We start from the raw sequence: 15,606 nt of genomic DNA, 5'->3' as shown, positions 1-15,606 counted from the left end.
CCGCGGTGCTGCGTCACTGGAAGGTCGTATCGTTGTCTCAAGCTGGGGTCGCCTCCCCTCGAGGGCCGCGCGGCCTCGGCCACTCTGATGGATCGCCCCTCCCGGCCTCCTCCAATCCGCCGGTCAGCCCGAAGGCTCGGCCACCGGGCTCGGCCTCGGCCGGACAGAGACTCGCGAGGGGGCCGTTGGCGGCCGTTGGCGCTTCGTATGGAAATAATGCCGCATAATCCGGCCATCAGCGCGCTGCAGCGGGGCTCAATATCGATAATGGGGACACACCCTGCGTGCAACCCCTTCGGCCTTCGTGCCTTCGGGGAGGGAGGCTGACCGGCTAAAGGATTAGTTCGGCTTCCTTATGGTGTCCCCTCGGGCAGTTTGCATCATTTTCCCCGCCATTGGCGCCTGATTCGGAAGAGAGGCAAAGAAAGTGGCGCCTTCTGTCCGCGGCCTTTGAATCTCATTAGGCATTCGTCGATTAAATCCCGCCTTTAACACCTTCCGCGACTGTTTGCAGTCGGGCGGCGTGCGTGCCGGCTGCTACCCCTTGCGCTCCCCGTTACGACCCCCGAGGGGCCCGGCCGGCGCAGGAGGTTGATGCATGTCCTTGGAGGAGGCCGCGTGACAGCCACCACGCCACCCCGGTATCGCAGCCAATTTGCCGCGCACTCTTTTTCCCCACGTAAACAAAGCAGGCGTTATGCATTATGGATGACCGCAAGGGTTGGTGTCACCGGCCGGAACGTCGCATGGTGAACCCGTGGCAGATACGTCGATCTCCGCGGCGACGAATGACATCAGGAACGGTGCAACCCTACACTGGAGCTTGGCGTGCCCGCCAATCAAGGAAGGTGTGTTGCTGTTGCAGGCGCTGCGATGCACTGTCGCCGGCTGCCCTTGCGCGTGCTTCCTGCCCGGCGCGCGGCACATCCGCTACTGTGACTCCTGCGGTCACGGCTGGGTCCCCCACGGTGAGTAAGAACCGCTGTGTTGACACACAGTATCCAACGATAATTAACATTGTAAATTTTAAAATTTGGATGCCAAAAAAGATCAATTGGACCCGCTCCAAAGCCAGGACAGTCTTAAAGTTTTCGTAGCATGACTCACCGTAAGTGCGCTGAGTTTTGGACAAAGAAACAATGATTGCCACTTTTCATTCCATGCAAAGAAGCCCCCTGTCAGAAGGATGCAGATATCGGAGCGCTGCTTGATGAGTATTGACCTGCCACCTGCCGGGGTTGCTGAAATGCATTATGCCTTGCATGGCCGAAGGCTTTGCGTCGCTTCGCGTGCAAATGACATTGAGAAGCGCTCGGGTTACTGAATCGGGGCGGTGCGGTGCGCAACATTTCAGTCGCGCCATTTGCTGTACTTCCAGCCAGCCTGGACTGGTTCTCGGTAACCTTTCCGCTGTGCGGACGCTCGCTCTGGTGGCAGGGCCCAGCCTCTTGTTCGTTCCACGTACCTAGAAAATTTCTGACACGCGTCTGACTTTTCAGAAGTGGCGGAATGTGCGAGCCTCGCCCTGTGTGAATTTAACCTGGCCACTTATGCGGCGTGGCGCTGCGAAGCCATCAAAGCGTGTGTGGACGCCGAGCACAGCGGCCGACCGCGGCGGTAGCACCTTTTCCCACGGAACTTGTCCCCTATCCGGTCTTGTGGGGCCCAGCGGGTCCCACCGCGTCCCTCCAGGTCCCACCGCGTCCCACCAGGCCTCACCAGGCCGCGCCGGGTCCCCACGCGGCGCCGTGGCGACCTGCCACAGGCCTGCCACCGACTCGCGGGGGGCGTTGGCCGCCGCGGCTCGCTCGCATAATTCACTGCCGCAAGAAGCCGGGCGGCCTCTCTCGCACTCACGGAGCGCTCCACGGGGGTGCGAGGGAGACGGAGCGACGAGACACTGTTTGGCGTGCAGCCCGGCCGGCGCAAAGGAAAAATAAGGGCCACTTGACGTAGTGGCCGGCGACGGGACACAGAGGGCCACCGGGACGGACGACGCCGTGCTCGCGGTGGCGCGTCGCCCGATCGTGCGTGCCTGGCGGCAGTAAGGCAGTGCGGCACCGTGCGGGGACATGTCGTTTCCACCAAGCAGCGGGAATCGAGTGCCCTTTTCTGTGGCGGTCTGGCACGCCACTGGCACGCCAATGGCACGCCACGTCGGGCTGCTGAATTCATTGCCGCTCGGACGCGGTGACACTCGAAGGGACCCCCTTTTATTTTCTGCGTGCGAAAAATCCGCCTGCTTTTCGACATGATGCGGGGCCCTCTGGTCCTGATTATCCCGCCCTTTGTCCTGCGCGCCTCTGCCCGGCTCTGCCCTCGCGAAGAAGGGCCTGCGGGCCGCATGCGGGGCCCCATAGCGGGTCCCGAGGCCCGAAGGGCGGACGGCTCGATGAAAAATGGTTGGCGCGCCAAAAAGAGGGCCTGTGAACTCACTCGGCGGGGCGGGGCGGCCTTTGTGGCGGCGGGGAGGGTCTGGACCTGCTGGGGACACACCCTTGGGCCTTGGACACACCTGTTGGCGCGGCGACAGCGACTTTATATACAAGATTGACTGGAGTGTCCGGGACGCCGTCGGGACACTGGCGGCGCTGATGGTGACTGACAAACCGTCATTTTTTTCCGCGCTGGCTGAATAGGCTCCCCGAGGGGCGTGTCCTCCCAGAGCCGCGAAGGAGGCCTGGAGGCCGGCGCCCTGCCTCCGCGACAAGGTGTCTGGACGGGCTCATCGGTGTCAACGCGGTTTGCGCGGTAGCCTCGCAGCCGCGCGTAACGCGAGTAAGGCGCGTGTAACTCGCCGTTTAAAAGTTATTGTCTGGCGGCTAATGGCGTTACGTCGTGCAACAGAGTGTGGAACGGATCACCGGATCGGCGTGACGGTGACCGTAGGGGCCGTGGGGGCGCTGCCTGCCGCGAAGAGTCACGCTCGCCGTCGGCCGCGCGGCCTCGCCAAACGGAAGGCCGTGGTTTTGAACCTCAGGTTTTCCTAGGGCACAAAGTTGTAAGAGTCTTTTTCATACAGCAGGGTCCGAAGTATCATCTGCTTTCCTTGACGAGCAAGATTTTTTAAAGTTTTCTGACAGTTGACTCGCAATGAAGCCCGTGAGCGGTAGCCTTCCAGAAACACACACACACACGGCGTGTCGGCGTGACGTCACGACATGTGGACGTGACGGAACGTGAGGGGAGAGGCCGGGCGCTGGCCGCTGGGTCAGGCGGGGTCCGCGCTCCGCAGCGCTCCACGTCGCGGGAAAGTGTGGGAGCATCCCGGGCCGTCCTGGCCGTCCCGGCTCGGACACTGGGCTGGTGCCCGCCCTCTACTGCCCGATAATTGGAGCGATTTAAACCGAAAAAATGGGCTCTGCTGCTCTGTTTCCCCGGCGCGCCTCGTGCAGCTGTAGCCGTAGCTGCCGCGCGCGCGGCCTGCAGTTGCGTGCGTCTCGCGAGTGTCCGTGCGCCAATTACCCGCTGGGCACGCTGTGGGGCTCGGCGGACTCGGCCGTGCAGTGCAGTGCAGCGTCTGAGGCCTCGCAGCGCCTCGTCGGAAACGGATTATCCGATTTTTGGAGTGCGTGCTGGTGCGAGGAGTGTCACTAAAAGCCCCCGAGTGCGCGCTGCGCCGGCGCTGCGCAGCGACCCTGATAAGGTTATGGGTGACAAGGGGGGTGTCTGCTGCTCAAGAGGTCTAAAAGGCCGTCTGGGTGGCTGCGGTACGCTGCGCTGCGGGGGCGTCTGGCGTCGCGTCGCCCTGGTGGCGCCCCCGCACGACACCGGGACCCCCGGCCACGCGCACGCCGCCGGGCTGCCGCCTCTGGAGGGCAGGCGACTCGGCTCGTCCGTGGGGGCGGTTCGGATAGGTCTCGTCCGGACGGCGATCCCTCGTTGCGAATGACAGCTGCTGCGGTCCGCGGCCGGGGGCTGGTCGGCTTGCCTCGGCCGCTTGCCAAGCGGCTTGCCCGGGGAGGGGTCATCCGAGGGTCACGGAGTTGGATGCCTGTCTGTGTCAAGCACGACCAGCAGCGCCACGCCGCGGGCTGTGCCGCCGGCTGGTGGGTGGCGGTGCCGCCCCCGCGGGAGCACGATCGGGCGGCCTCGTGCCGGCGGCCCGGCGGCCTGGACCACACTAGACTGTGCACGATGGGTTAATTATTGCACTCGAGTGACCAGCAAACGATTAACTCCGCACGCCTTTCGAGAAATGGGGGTCCAGCAGAACCAACTCGGCGGGGCCGCGGCGGGGCTGGAGGACCGCGGAGTCATCCTGTCCCTCTCGCACCCGCTCACGACGCCCCTCGAGTGCAAGAGAGAGAGAGAGAGAGAGGCCGCTCGGAATCAGTCTGCTGGGACGGTGTGGCCAATTGACCCCGGGCTTGCCGCGCTGCCCTCCGAGTTGCGCGGCTTGCCTGTAAACTGGGAATAATCACAGGCTGCGGTGCCGCCGCTGGAGTGGCAGACTGGCAGGCAGGGCGGCAACGGCCGAAAAGCAAAGAACCAGAAAACTATCGGCATTCGGCAGCTTGCGCAAAGGGGTGGAGACAAAGGAAAAGACCCGTCACTACCCTGCGTGCTAGGCGATGTCCTCAAGTTGGGCACTCAGACCACCCCGCGCGTGGGGTAGCGACGCGGTTCGCAACACCACATGTCCTAACCGTAGAACACTGTCGTTACCCCATGCGCGGGTAGCCCACCCGTAAGGCCGGCGTCAAGCGTCGCTGCCGCGTGGAGTAACGACGCCGGCCGATTCTTCCTCTGGCCGCGGCGGCAGTGCAGCAGCAGCCCCGCGAGGCCGTGATGCACTCGAATGGCCCGTAAAACGGGCGTTGCTGGCGCGCTGCCGCCGGGAATGAGACAAAGGCGAGGTGGCGGAGATCCCCGTCAGGCTGCTGCCTTGCCGCCGCCCTGCCCGGCCAATTTCCGCGCCGATTTTCCTTCCTCCGGAAAAACATTGTGCTTGTTTGCGCGGCCTTTCTTCGTTAGCCCTTTACAGCGGCCGCCATTAGCGAAGGGTTTATCATTCTCCATCAGCAAAGAGCGCGGCCCGGGGGCCCGGCTTGGCGTGTCGCGAGGGGCGGCGCCGCGCCGGTCCTTTCTCCTCTCACATTTTGGCTTTTCGTGAGAAGCGGGAGTAACGGGTCGCATTATTGTGCTGTCATATCAGACGCAGGCCGCGGGCCTGGCCTGGCCTGGCCGCGGTGATGAGCAGGGAACCGGTCCGTGGCGAGCCGGGCGCGGCGGCGCGGCGGCCGGCGAGGCAAGGGTTGGTGGCGTCGCGGCCCGTCGCGGCCGGTAACGAGCAGCGCGTCATCATCCGCGCGCGAAATTCATTTTCGCTGTTAATTTTTACACCGCGACGCGACTTCCCGACCGTGTAAGGGGCCGAGAAATTATAGTGGCGCGGAAAAGCGGCCCCCTTATAACTATTGCGGGCGAAAAGCCTGCTTGCTGCTTATCGGCATGAATAATGACGGTTTTGATTCCGAAATCTCGTGTTAAGTGTGATGAGGTTCTGCTCCCTCTTCTCGTCGCTCGACCGCGGCGGTGATGGTTACAATGAAGAGGCTTCTTTACGGTGTTGTTGACCAGGTTGGCTGCTGTGCATTGGCTCTCGCCTTTAGTGCCCCAATGCTGTGCTTATCGACGCCCGGTCCCAGGCCGTCGTCGGGGCCGCCTCGGTGGACCGTTGCCCGCTGGCCAGGCAAGCGCGAAGCCCGAAGCGCGTAGCCCGAAGCGCGAAGCGGCACCAAACGAATGCGCCGGAATATGTTTTTATTGAGCCACCTCGCTCGGCAGACTCATATCACCGGCCGGCGCCCTGCTCTAGTGCACCTTGCGGTACCTCCAGTGGTGTGGCGTGCTCGCCAAAGCGAAATACCGTAAAAATATGCGCGCCGAGGCCCTCCTCGAGAGCGTGTGTGTGTGTGACGCCTCTCATTGGCTGCTAATGAGAGCGGGCCGCGCGGAGACACACGTGGGTGGGATCCTCGATGACGTCCTGTGTGAATCCCCGCCGGGGTTCCCGCCGCGGCGTGCTTCTTACTTGTAATGCCGTGTCGGAAGCGCGGCGAGGCGGGCGAGGCGGCCCCACGCGCGCGACGTCGGCAGCTACATTTCACTTTGGTGTTTGCGTGCGCGTGCGTCGACCGCTATATACGTGGTTGGCCCCTGCGTACGGACTGTGTCGCGCGCGGCTTCGCTGGTTCGCGTCCCGGCAGCGGCGGCTGTCGACACCGTCACGAAGGGAATCAATTGGGGCTGGCGCGTGTTGCGCGGCCGAGTCCAGGTGGTCCACGACCTCGTCCACGACGCCGTGCTCCGCGCTCCGCAGCGTGCGGCTCTCTTAGCGATTTCACAGCAACGGGGCCAACGGCTGGAAAGGGCTGCCACCGCGGCCCGCCGTGCCCGCCTGCCCCCCGCAGGGACTACGCCAGCGACACCGCGAAGACCCAGCCTGGCAGAAACGCGCGCAGCAGAGAGTGGCCCAGGCTTGGAGGGCGTCCTCGGGCACGGGGCGGATTTGACAAATCGGCGTGCTGGCCGAGCTGGCCGGCCCCACGATGGAGCTATGAATATGTGATGGCGCTCGGCGCGGCCCGCGTTGGGCCCTCCGCCCCCGCGTCCAGCGACATCTGCCCTGCATTACGGGGCCCCTGTTCGCGGGGCTCCAGCGAGCACTCCGGGATTATGCAGAAGCCTCGCTGGGCCGAGGCTTGCCGCACGCGCGTGCACGCGCCACTAGCCGCGTGACGTCCAGCGCCGCGGACGTCCGACGGACAAAGCTTTGGCCTTTGCTTATCGCCGAGTCCTGCGGGATGCGCAGCGCCTAGCAGCGCCCAAGGCCGGCGAAGGCCGACTCCTCCGCTTCCCTTGATCGCGCAAATCGAAACGACACGTTGCCGATCCTCTTTCGAAGCCCGCGGCCCGCGCGCTGCGGCGCGCTGCGGTCCCAGGGGGAGGGGCAGGGGAGGGACCATCCTCGGCCGCCCGGAGAACGTGGCCGGAATACCATTCTGTAAAGTTCCGACTTTGGATTCCAGTCGCTGGACGTGGCGGGCCGAGGCGGGCCGAGGCGGCGATCGCAGTGGCAGCAGCTTCTGCCTGGAGACGGTTGGCTGGAGGCAGCCGCCAGCGCGCCGTCTCCGAAAACCTGCAAAAGAAAGGGCCAAATTGATGAAAATAATTCAGTTAAGGTATTCCGCTGTCCGGCACGGGGTGGCGGGATGAGTGCTCCCCTTCCACCCGCCGGCCCGCCGGCCACCGCACGCCCATAAAAATGTCATACATAGGAATTGCGACCATAATTGAAATAAATTGCCGGCGAGGGGAACTCCGGGGAAAAGGGGTAGGCGGGCGCGACGGGGGTGCGCGCGCAAAAGGACAGCCTTGACCGCCTCGAGACGGCGACGTCGTCGTTGTCCTGCCTCGCCGGGGCGAGAGGGGCGAGCGCGCCTTCCGTATCGGTTTGTTATTTTTCGCGTCAAGAAGGAGGAGGCAGTTTCGGTTGCGCGGCGGATCGCGCTGCTGCTCCCCACGGAGCTCGTCGCGGGGCCCTGCCTCCAGGGGCGCTGCCTGCAGGGGCCCTCCAGGGGCCTGGGCGCGGACACCCCGAGGGGCGCCCGGCCCGGCACCGCCTTTGTGGCGCAGCGCGCAGCCAATAGCTTTATAATTTCCATGAAATTTGGCCCGGAGCGTGGGGATGGCAACGCGGCCAGGGCTGCGCCGACGCCCCGCAGTCGTTATGCCACCGCCGCAAAGCTCATTGCAGTTTTGCGTAATCCCGTTTTGTCACTTTGACCGGAGAAATTGTCAATTTTTTGGTGTCTGCGGCGGACTTTGCGGGAACGGCCGACCTCATCGGGCGCTCCCTGTTCGGCCCGGAGCAGCCCGGTACACAAAAGCCACCCCTCGGCCTCTCGGCGCGGCTTCGGCTCTTTCTCCTCCATCCTCGCCATGGCCTCGCCATCCTCGGCGGCGCCCTCGCGGTCTCGCCGTGCAAATAATTAATCCGGCGTATTGACGCAAGAAATGAGCGTGAAATCGCGGACGGACAGACGGGCGGACCGTGTGGCGTGCGCATAGCGCCCCTCTATTCGCACGAGCAGCCCGCTGCATTATTTGCAGAGCGCCTGGTCTGTGCAGACGGCCTGCGGGATCATCCCGATTGTGGCTCTGTCTCTCTCGCTCGTCCACGGGGCTCCCCTTGAGAGCGAGGGAAACGACGAAAGCACTGTTCGGGTTCAGATCGCTGGCCGGCGCGGCGTTTTGGGCGGTATGGTCGTGCCGTGGTGTGTGCGCCCTGCCCTCGCCGGGACTCGAACCCGTGACGCGCGCCGTGCCGGCAAGTGGGGGCGCGGCTGGCGGTTGACGCTTGACAGGATTCTGAGGAAATTTCGGGGTCAAGATGACACATGTCTGACTCGTGTCAGATCTTGGAGAGAGAGGGAGAGGGCCTTCTCTGGCGGCAGCCTTACTTGTGTGTGTGTGTGTGTGTGTGTGTGTGGCTGGCTCGTCCACCCGTTTGCTACAGCAGCATCATGTGTCTTCCTCGGAAGGCCTCGAAGCAGCTTTGCATCTTTGCGCGCGCGCTGAAGCCTCTGTGTGCAAATCTGGCGCGGTGTGAGTGGAAATGGGCGTGTTGCGACTGTCGGGGGCGTGGCGCGGCCTGGCGCGGCGTGGCTGTGATTGCGGATTATATAGTGTAATAATGCGCAAGATGCTGTTTGCAGGTTAAACAAACGCTTGTCAAATTAAAGAGCAGCGCGGCGCGGAGTCGGGGAAGTGGAGGGGGAGGCAACGTTTAGAACCACCCCGTCTCCCTTCGCCGCTCCTTGCAAAAACAGCGACGGGTCTTTTCTCTGGGTGTACATAAACGGACGCCGTGCCCGGGTTAACGAGATGCCGCCTGGCCTCGTTGTTTGGAGCAAGTCAGCCAACGGGCGGACGGACGGACGTGGGGCGTGTTTTGATTCCCCGGCCATGTCACATGTGCGCGGCGGCCGCGGCGGCCGCGGTGCCCCCGATGGCCGGATAGCGCGTTGCGGTGCCACATGTCCTGGCCGGCGGTTCCGAGAGGACGCTCTGTCTCTCTCGCGTCCACGCGGCGACCCACGCGTGCGACAGAGGCGGAGCGACGACGGCGCTTGGGCCGCGTTACGTCCGGCGGCCAGCCCGGCACAGACGGCCGTCTGTGTCACCGAGACGAACGGCAGGCGCGCACGACGTCCGCGTCGACGTCACCAAGGCCGTCGTCGTGGTGCTGCCCGCTTCCGTCGCCGGCCTCACCCCGGCGAGTCTTCCTATCGCTGCGAATGGCCGTCGTGACCGCCCCCTATCGGCGCATCGGGAGGCGTGGGCGTAAGTTCTCACACCTGGCCGAAAGCAAGGTTATCACCTGTCCCCATCGGAGCGCGGGCCGGGCCGCCCCGCCGCCGGACCCAAGGTACCCAAGGCTGCCGAGGCAAGGCTGGACGGCGGGACCCGAGGGGCGGCGCGCGGCCACATACACGCCACGGGAAAAACAAAACGACGAGGAACGAGTTCCGAGTGGGAACGAACGGATTGGAGGAGGAAGCGATATCGCGGCACGACGCGACGTAATTAGAAATGGGGAGGAGCTCGGGGTGGCCGCCGTGGCCGACGTGGCGGGGGTGCAACCCGTTTGAGACGGGCCGTGACAAACGCGCCGTATCGGCCGCCAGGCTGCCCTTTCTCTCTCGCACTCGTGGGGCTTGCCGTGGGGTGCGAGGGAGACGGCCACGCCGCCCTGTTCGCCCCGCGGCTGCGCCCGGCCGGGGCAGGCCGGGGTGACGCTGCGCGCGGACCGTACCGTGTTTTTCACGGCCGGCGCGCTGCTCTCGCTGCGCGGCCGTTATCAATACCTTGTTACTGATACGAATCGGGTAACCTAAACCACGCACGCTGCCGCCTAATAGGTCCGAGCGGGCCGCCCTGCCGGTCTGCCCGCCCTGCCGGACTGCCCGCGGCCACTGGTCACTCACGTCCGGTATTGATGGTCGCGTTATGCACGCTTTGTTAGCGTGATCGGCCGCTCGCTCGGCCCATTGGCTCGGCCCATCGCCTCGGTCCGCGCGCCTTAGTCACGGCCGTTCGTACTCGAATCGACCGCCAGCATCTGTGTGCTTTCGGGCTTCGAGGAGCGTCGCGTCCACACGTTGGCCACGATACATTTTGGTTACGAGTGAAATGGAGCGTGGGTGTAAAAGTCACCCGAAAAGGCATCCACGTGCCCGGCCAGAGCCAGGCTGACGCTACATTTCGCTCGAAGCGCGACCTTTATTCGCCCGCATGGGGGCGTAGGGGCGTGGCGCTACGCTGACGTGCCCGCCCGGCGTCGCAGTGCGTCGCCCGCCGCGTCGCCCGCCCGGTCGGGGCTCGGTTACATTCCTGGATCGTGCACTCCTTGACGTGAGCCAGACAGCGTGCTGCAGGCCTTGAGGGTGCGCTGGGGGGTCGCGTCAAGTGCCTGAGACGCACTGCAGGCAGACTGACTCCGAGACCGTCGCTCTTTGTCGTCCGCTCTCCTGGGCGTGCCGTATAGTTGCGAGAGAGAGAGACTGTGCCGAAATCAGTCTTGAATGCAGACGCTCCGTATGTGACCGTTGTTGTCATCCCGCAAGACCCGCAAGAGATATTCACTGTAAAAATTGGGGCCCGCGGTGCGTGCGGTGCGTGCGTCGTGGCTTTTTATGCCCCGTTTCTTCCCCCTTGCTCGTGCGTCCTCATAACCACATCGCCACCTCCGGCAGGGCCTGCGCCAGGGCGTGCGTGCGGCTCCTCCTGCCGCTCATGAAGAAGGGCGAAGAATACCACGACGACACGCTTTCTCGCACTTTATGAAGGGCGTCTGGCAGCGGGGGTGGCGCCCGCCCGCCTGGCGGGCCTACTACACCCCTAACATGATGTTGTCTGGGTGAAAGCATTTTGCCAGTCCATCAGGTGGTCTTCGCTGTGCCACACGCCGTCTGGCGCAATGCTGGAACCCTTCCGCCCTTGGGGGGCGCCTTTGAAAAATGGAATTTTGCTTTTACCTCGGCTGTTGACGGTTCATTATTCGCACGGCTTGGAGTTTTGGTCCCTGTCACTGTGACGCAGTGGTGCAGCCGTCTAGGCGGAGGGTGGGCAGACGCCTTTGCAGGCGCGGATCCAGTAGGCCTTGCAAAGCCCGGAAAGCCCCCTGGAAGGAACGCCAAAAGCAACACTTTGCCCCTGAAAGTAGTAGGCAAAAAGCGTTTCTCTGGCTGGCCCTGGATCCGCCACTGCGCCTCGGAGCCAGTTGTCGATTGTGCCCTTCTTGGACTCCTCGGACACCACTCCTCGGACTGGCAGAGACCAGATTTATCGCGTGTTTATGATGTGGATAATAACTTGGCGACGGATAACTCGTTCGGCAGTAATGCTTATTGTGCGGCGACAAGGCGACCCGGCGGACTCGGTCTTGACTCTCTGGCCTGGATTTACGATCGCCAAACCCGTCATTGTGGCGCTCTTTCATTCTGAACACATTCCGGACCGGCGCGACGTGGCGCGACACTGTTCAAACGGCAACAGAATGGCTTTGCAGTAAATGTCAGCCTGCCTCGGCGAAACAATTTTGGAAAGTGCGCGAGGCTGTCGCTGCAACCTCCCAGCTGCTTCTTGGGACTTGTGGATTTTCGAAAAGCGTGTCAAAAGCAGACCACCCGCCTCCGTATTGTTGGGAGCTGAATTTAAATCTCGTCAGAATGAAACCATTATAGCGCTGGGCGTTCGGTTCGGGCGGGGTGAGGTGTAGGCCCACGCCGTACGGCCCACTGTGTGTGTGTGCGTGTGTGTGTGTGTCTGGACGCGGCGTCGGTGTGTGGGTGCAAATCTCACACCTCCCCACTGCAGGTAGGTGTCATTAGCGGCTCGAATCCTCCGCCTTTGTGGTGCCGACAGGTGCCGACCGCTTCTACGAACTCACCGCCATCTAGGCCTGAGGACCCAACGTGCCAAAGTTACAAAAATTTCCCTTTGTCTCGGGGCGTTATGATACTATTAACTGGCGCGAGTCATTTTTTTAAAACACGAGTATTTAGGGGTGCTCCGCCCTGTGTCCTTTCAGGGCGCGTCTGTAAATGACGAGGGTTTTCTGAGTAAATAAGTGTTAGACTCTACGACGAGGACGCGCTGGAACTAGTGCCGCAGTTTGTCTTGCTGATGATGCGTGGCCATCATAATTACGGAAAAGAAATTAAATGTCACGCAGCAACAAACGACATCATCATCAAGCCAGGGCGTATCGCTTTAGGTGCTTGTCCCCCGCCAGACGTCTATCCATCAGGGGGACCACTGGAAAAAATAACTGTGTGTGTGTGTGTGTGTGAGTACGAGAGTGTGCATTCATGTGTGAAGTGGAGAGATCTGGACACCTGCCTGCAGCGGGGCCCGCGGGTGTCGCAATTCCGAGATAAAAATGGTCTTTCCCTCTGGTGGCTGCGTCGTGCGCTATGCTCGGCTGGGTCTCGCTGCTCCCTTTGATCGGAGCCTCAGCGACGTCACCGTCATTAACGCGTAATGAGATGACCAGGCAAACGATATTTTAATGGGATGCAGGGCGACGGCCTGTATGACAGCGCTGGGGGCGCCGCCGGTCCGCGCGCCCGGGGCCTGCCTGCCTGCCCAGGGCCTGCCCAGGGCCCAGGGGGCGGGTCCAGAGGGGGCGTCGTGGAAGGGTTGCCACAAACCAATTTCGTTCCCGTCGGAGTGAAAACCAACTCATCCCATATCCTCTCACGATAAATTTGTTCCCCGTCAGGTTTTGTTTCAACTGGCAAGCGTCCAGAGGGCGCGCGCGGCTGGAGGCTGGAAGCGGTGTCCCCGCGCAGATTGAGTGTCGGGCGGTAGTCTCGCCGCGTCTCGCTCGTGACGAGCGGCCCAGTCACTCCATTACAGGAATGCCTCTGTGGACAGCCCCGGAGTGACGGACGGACGGACAGACCGCGGCGCCGCGGGCCGTTCATGACTAGAGAAAAAGGAGTCCGGCGGGACTCGAACCCGGGGCTCTAGCGCCGCGCTCGAGCGTGCTGCGCCAAATGCATGGGACCGGAGGACCATTACCCGATTCGCCGTGCCCGGCACAGCCGGCCCGGTGTCCCGGCGGTCCGGTCCCGTCTGGTCCCGTCTGGTCCCGGCCGAGGTCATCAGCATTTGTCAACGGGCCGTGGGAGCGCCCCGCCCCGCCCCGCCCCCAGGTTTGCACTACATTTGGCGAATTCCTCCAGTGAATAGAAGTGGGCCGCTATCCGATTCCTCGGCGGGTCGGTCGTCCCGTTCGTCACCCGCTTCACCCTTCCCCGGCACGACCAGAGGCTCTCTCGGACGCGACCCGCCCGAAGTGGGTAAAATTATGCTAATGTATTCGCGGAAAGCCGCCGCCGGAGACCCCGCAGTGCGGCGGTTTTTCTTTAAATAGTTTTTTTTTGTCGTAGTGAAATGGCATAATTCCAGCAGATAGGAGGACAACGGACGACAGCTGGTGTGGCCATTGGATGCATTCATTTACCGGTCCGCATCGTCGCAGCGGCTCGCCGATGGTATCTGAAATGGGTGTCACAACCCGGCAGCCTGTGGCAGCACGGCAAGGCGGCCTTCCTGTTGGAGTCCGTCATTGAACAGTCGAGGCGGACACGCCGGACAATTGTTGTCCCGTTGTGGTCCTTTTTGCGCCGCTGTCTCCGCTTTACGGGCGCCAGCACACATTAGGTACCTGGCGGGGCGGGCGCGGCGGGCGCGGCGGGGCGCGGTGGGGCGGGCGCAGTGGGGCGGGGCCGAAGTGTCCTTTACGGGCCTGACCGGGGCCGGCTCGACACGTTATGACGAGAGAACACATCCCGGGGACTCGATGTTACTGCCCCAAATTATGGGTCCGCGAATGCCCCGGCGAAGCCTTGGCGAATGCCCCGGCCCGACGTGTGTCCTCGACGAGTTATATTTATTGCGCGCCCGAAATTTTGTGTCGCCGGAAAAAAGGAAGAGGAGGAAGAAAATAAGTTTCTGGGAAGTGTCTGCCTTTGTCGCCCGTCTGCCGCTGCGCCGCGCTGCGCCATGAGTGGACCATAAGACTGTCTTCCGCGAGCACACGGCCAAGTGCGTGGCGGCCAAGGCCGTCCTGGACTTTCTCTGGGCTTTACTGCCGAACCGTCTCAGGCGCCAGCTTGTGGTCTCTCTCTCATTCACGCGGCCCTCCTGTGGTGCGGTAAGGACAAGGTCTTGGTTTTCCGGGATTGCAAGGGGTAGAGCAGCCGCGACTGTCTCAGGAAGACCCCGACTTGCGATGTGCGCCTTTTTCGACGACGATTTCATGGCAAGGCCGTAAGGCATGTTTCAAGGCTGGCGTCTGGGACCTCCGCTGGTGTTTGCGTGGCTCTGGTGCCGGGTCCCAGGGTACCCGCCCGAGGGGTCAGCAGTTTATGTCCCGTGGTGTCCGTCTCGCGCGCCTCGGACGCGGCCCCTGGCCGGACGCAGCCGCAGCGGGCAGGGCCGCCAGGGCCGCGCCGACACGGTTCGGAAATTGAAAAGCATCGTAAATGATAAAGTGTCGTACGATGGCGGCGTGGCGGCGGCCTGGTGGCGGCGTCGCGTCCCGGCCGTCCCGGGGCTCGTGACTCACCGCCTGGTCAGCCCCACGGTCTACATTGTGTAGGCTAGGCGTGGCCGGTGGCGGCGGTGCCGTCTTGCGGGCCTAATTGAAAATTTCGGGTGCACGTTTCGGGGGTTGGTGATGAGTCCGAGCCGGTCCGGCGCCGCCCGGCGACAGCCCTCATTTTCATAAAAGAGTAATTACGTGCAGTCTGGACAGTGGTTCGTCGCTCTGGCAGTGCCGGCGATGCCCTGCCCCCCTCGCATCCCCGCGGGCCGTACGTTCGCTTGGCGCGTGAACCGCCGTTCCTCGCGCCCTGACGGCGTCCGGGCTGACGGCTGCCTCTCACGCCGCGATGCCGCGATGCCGTATGCGTGCCCATTTCGCTGTGTTAATCAGCCTCGTGTACCACGGCAGTGGCGGCAGCGGCTGCCGGGTCCAGGGCGCCCCGCCCGGCCCCGCCCCGTCTGGGACGTCTGGGGACCCGGAACGCTGGAGCGCTGCCCCGGCGGTTCATTTCAAAATCCATCAAAACCCGAGCCGAGAGCCCGAGTAGGTGTGCCTGTCGGCTTGCCGCCGAGGGGTGCGCGGGGGAGGGGACTGCAGGTACGACGCAGGCGCCCCCTGGTGCTGTCCGAGGCCCTCCGCCCCGCTCCGCCCTGTCGCTGTTTGCGCCGATCGTGGCCCTGGCCGCTCCGCCGCTCCGCCGCCGGCCCCGCTCGCCCGGCCGGCACCCCCTGGCCCGGCCGATATGCTTCTTGTCAGGGGTCTTGACTAACGATGGACGCAGGCCGCTGTAATGACAGCGTCCCAGAACAAATTACAGGTTTTGCCGCCCCTTTTTATGGGGAGGAGGGAATGCGCGGGGCTCCGCGGGGCCTAGTGCGACGCCGGGGACCGCGGGGACCGCGAGGACCGCGAGGTGCGGGTACCGGCCGACCGGCGCGCGAGTACCGGCGGGTACCGTGGTACCGCAAGCCGATAATTGC

Source organism: Thrips palmi, unplaced genomic scaffold (assembly GCF_012932325.1).
Source record: "Thrips palmi isolate BJ-2018 unplaced genomic scaffold, TpBJ-2018v1 HiC_scaffold_10, whole genome shotgun sequence".
Classification (NCBI taxonomy): Eukaryota; Metazoa; Arthropoda; class Insecta; order Thysanoptera; family Thripidae; genus Thrips; species Thrips palmi.
This window is presented reverse-complemented; position numbering follows the sequence as displayed.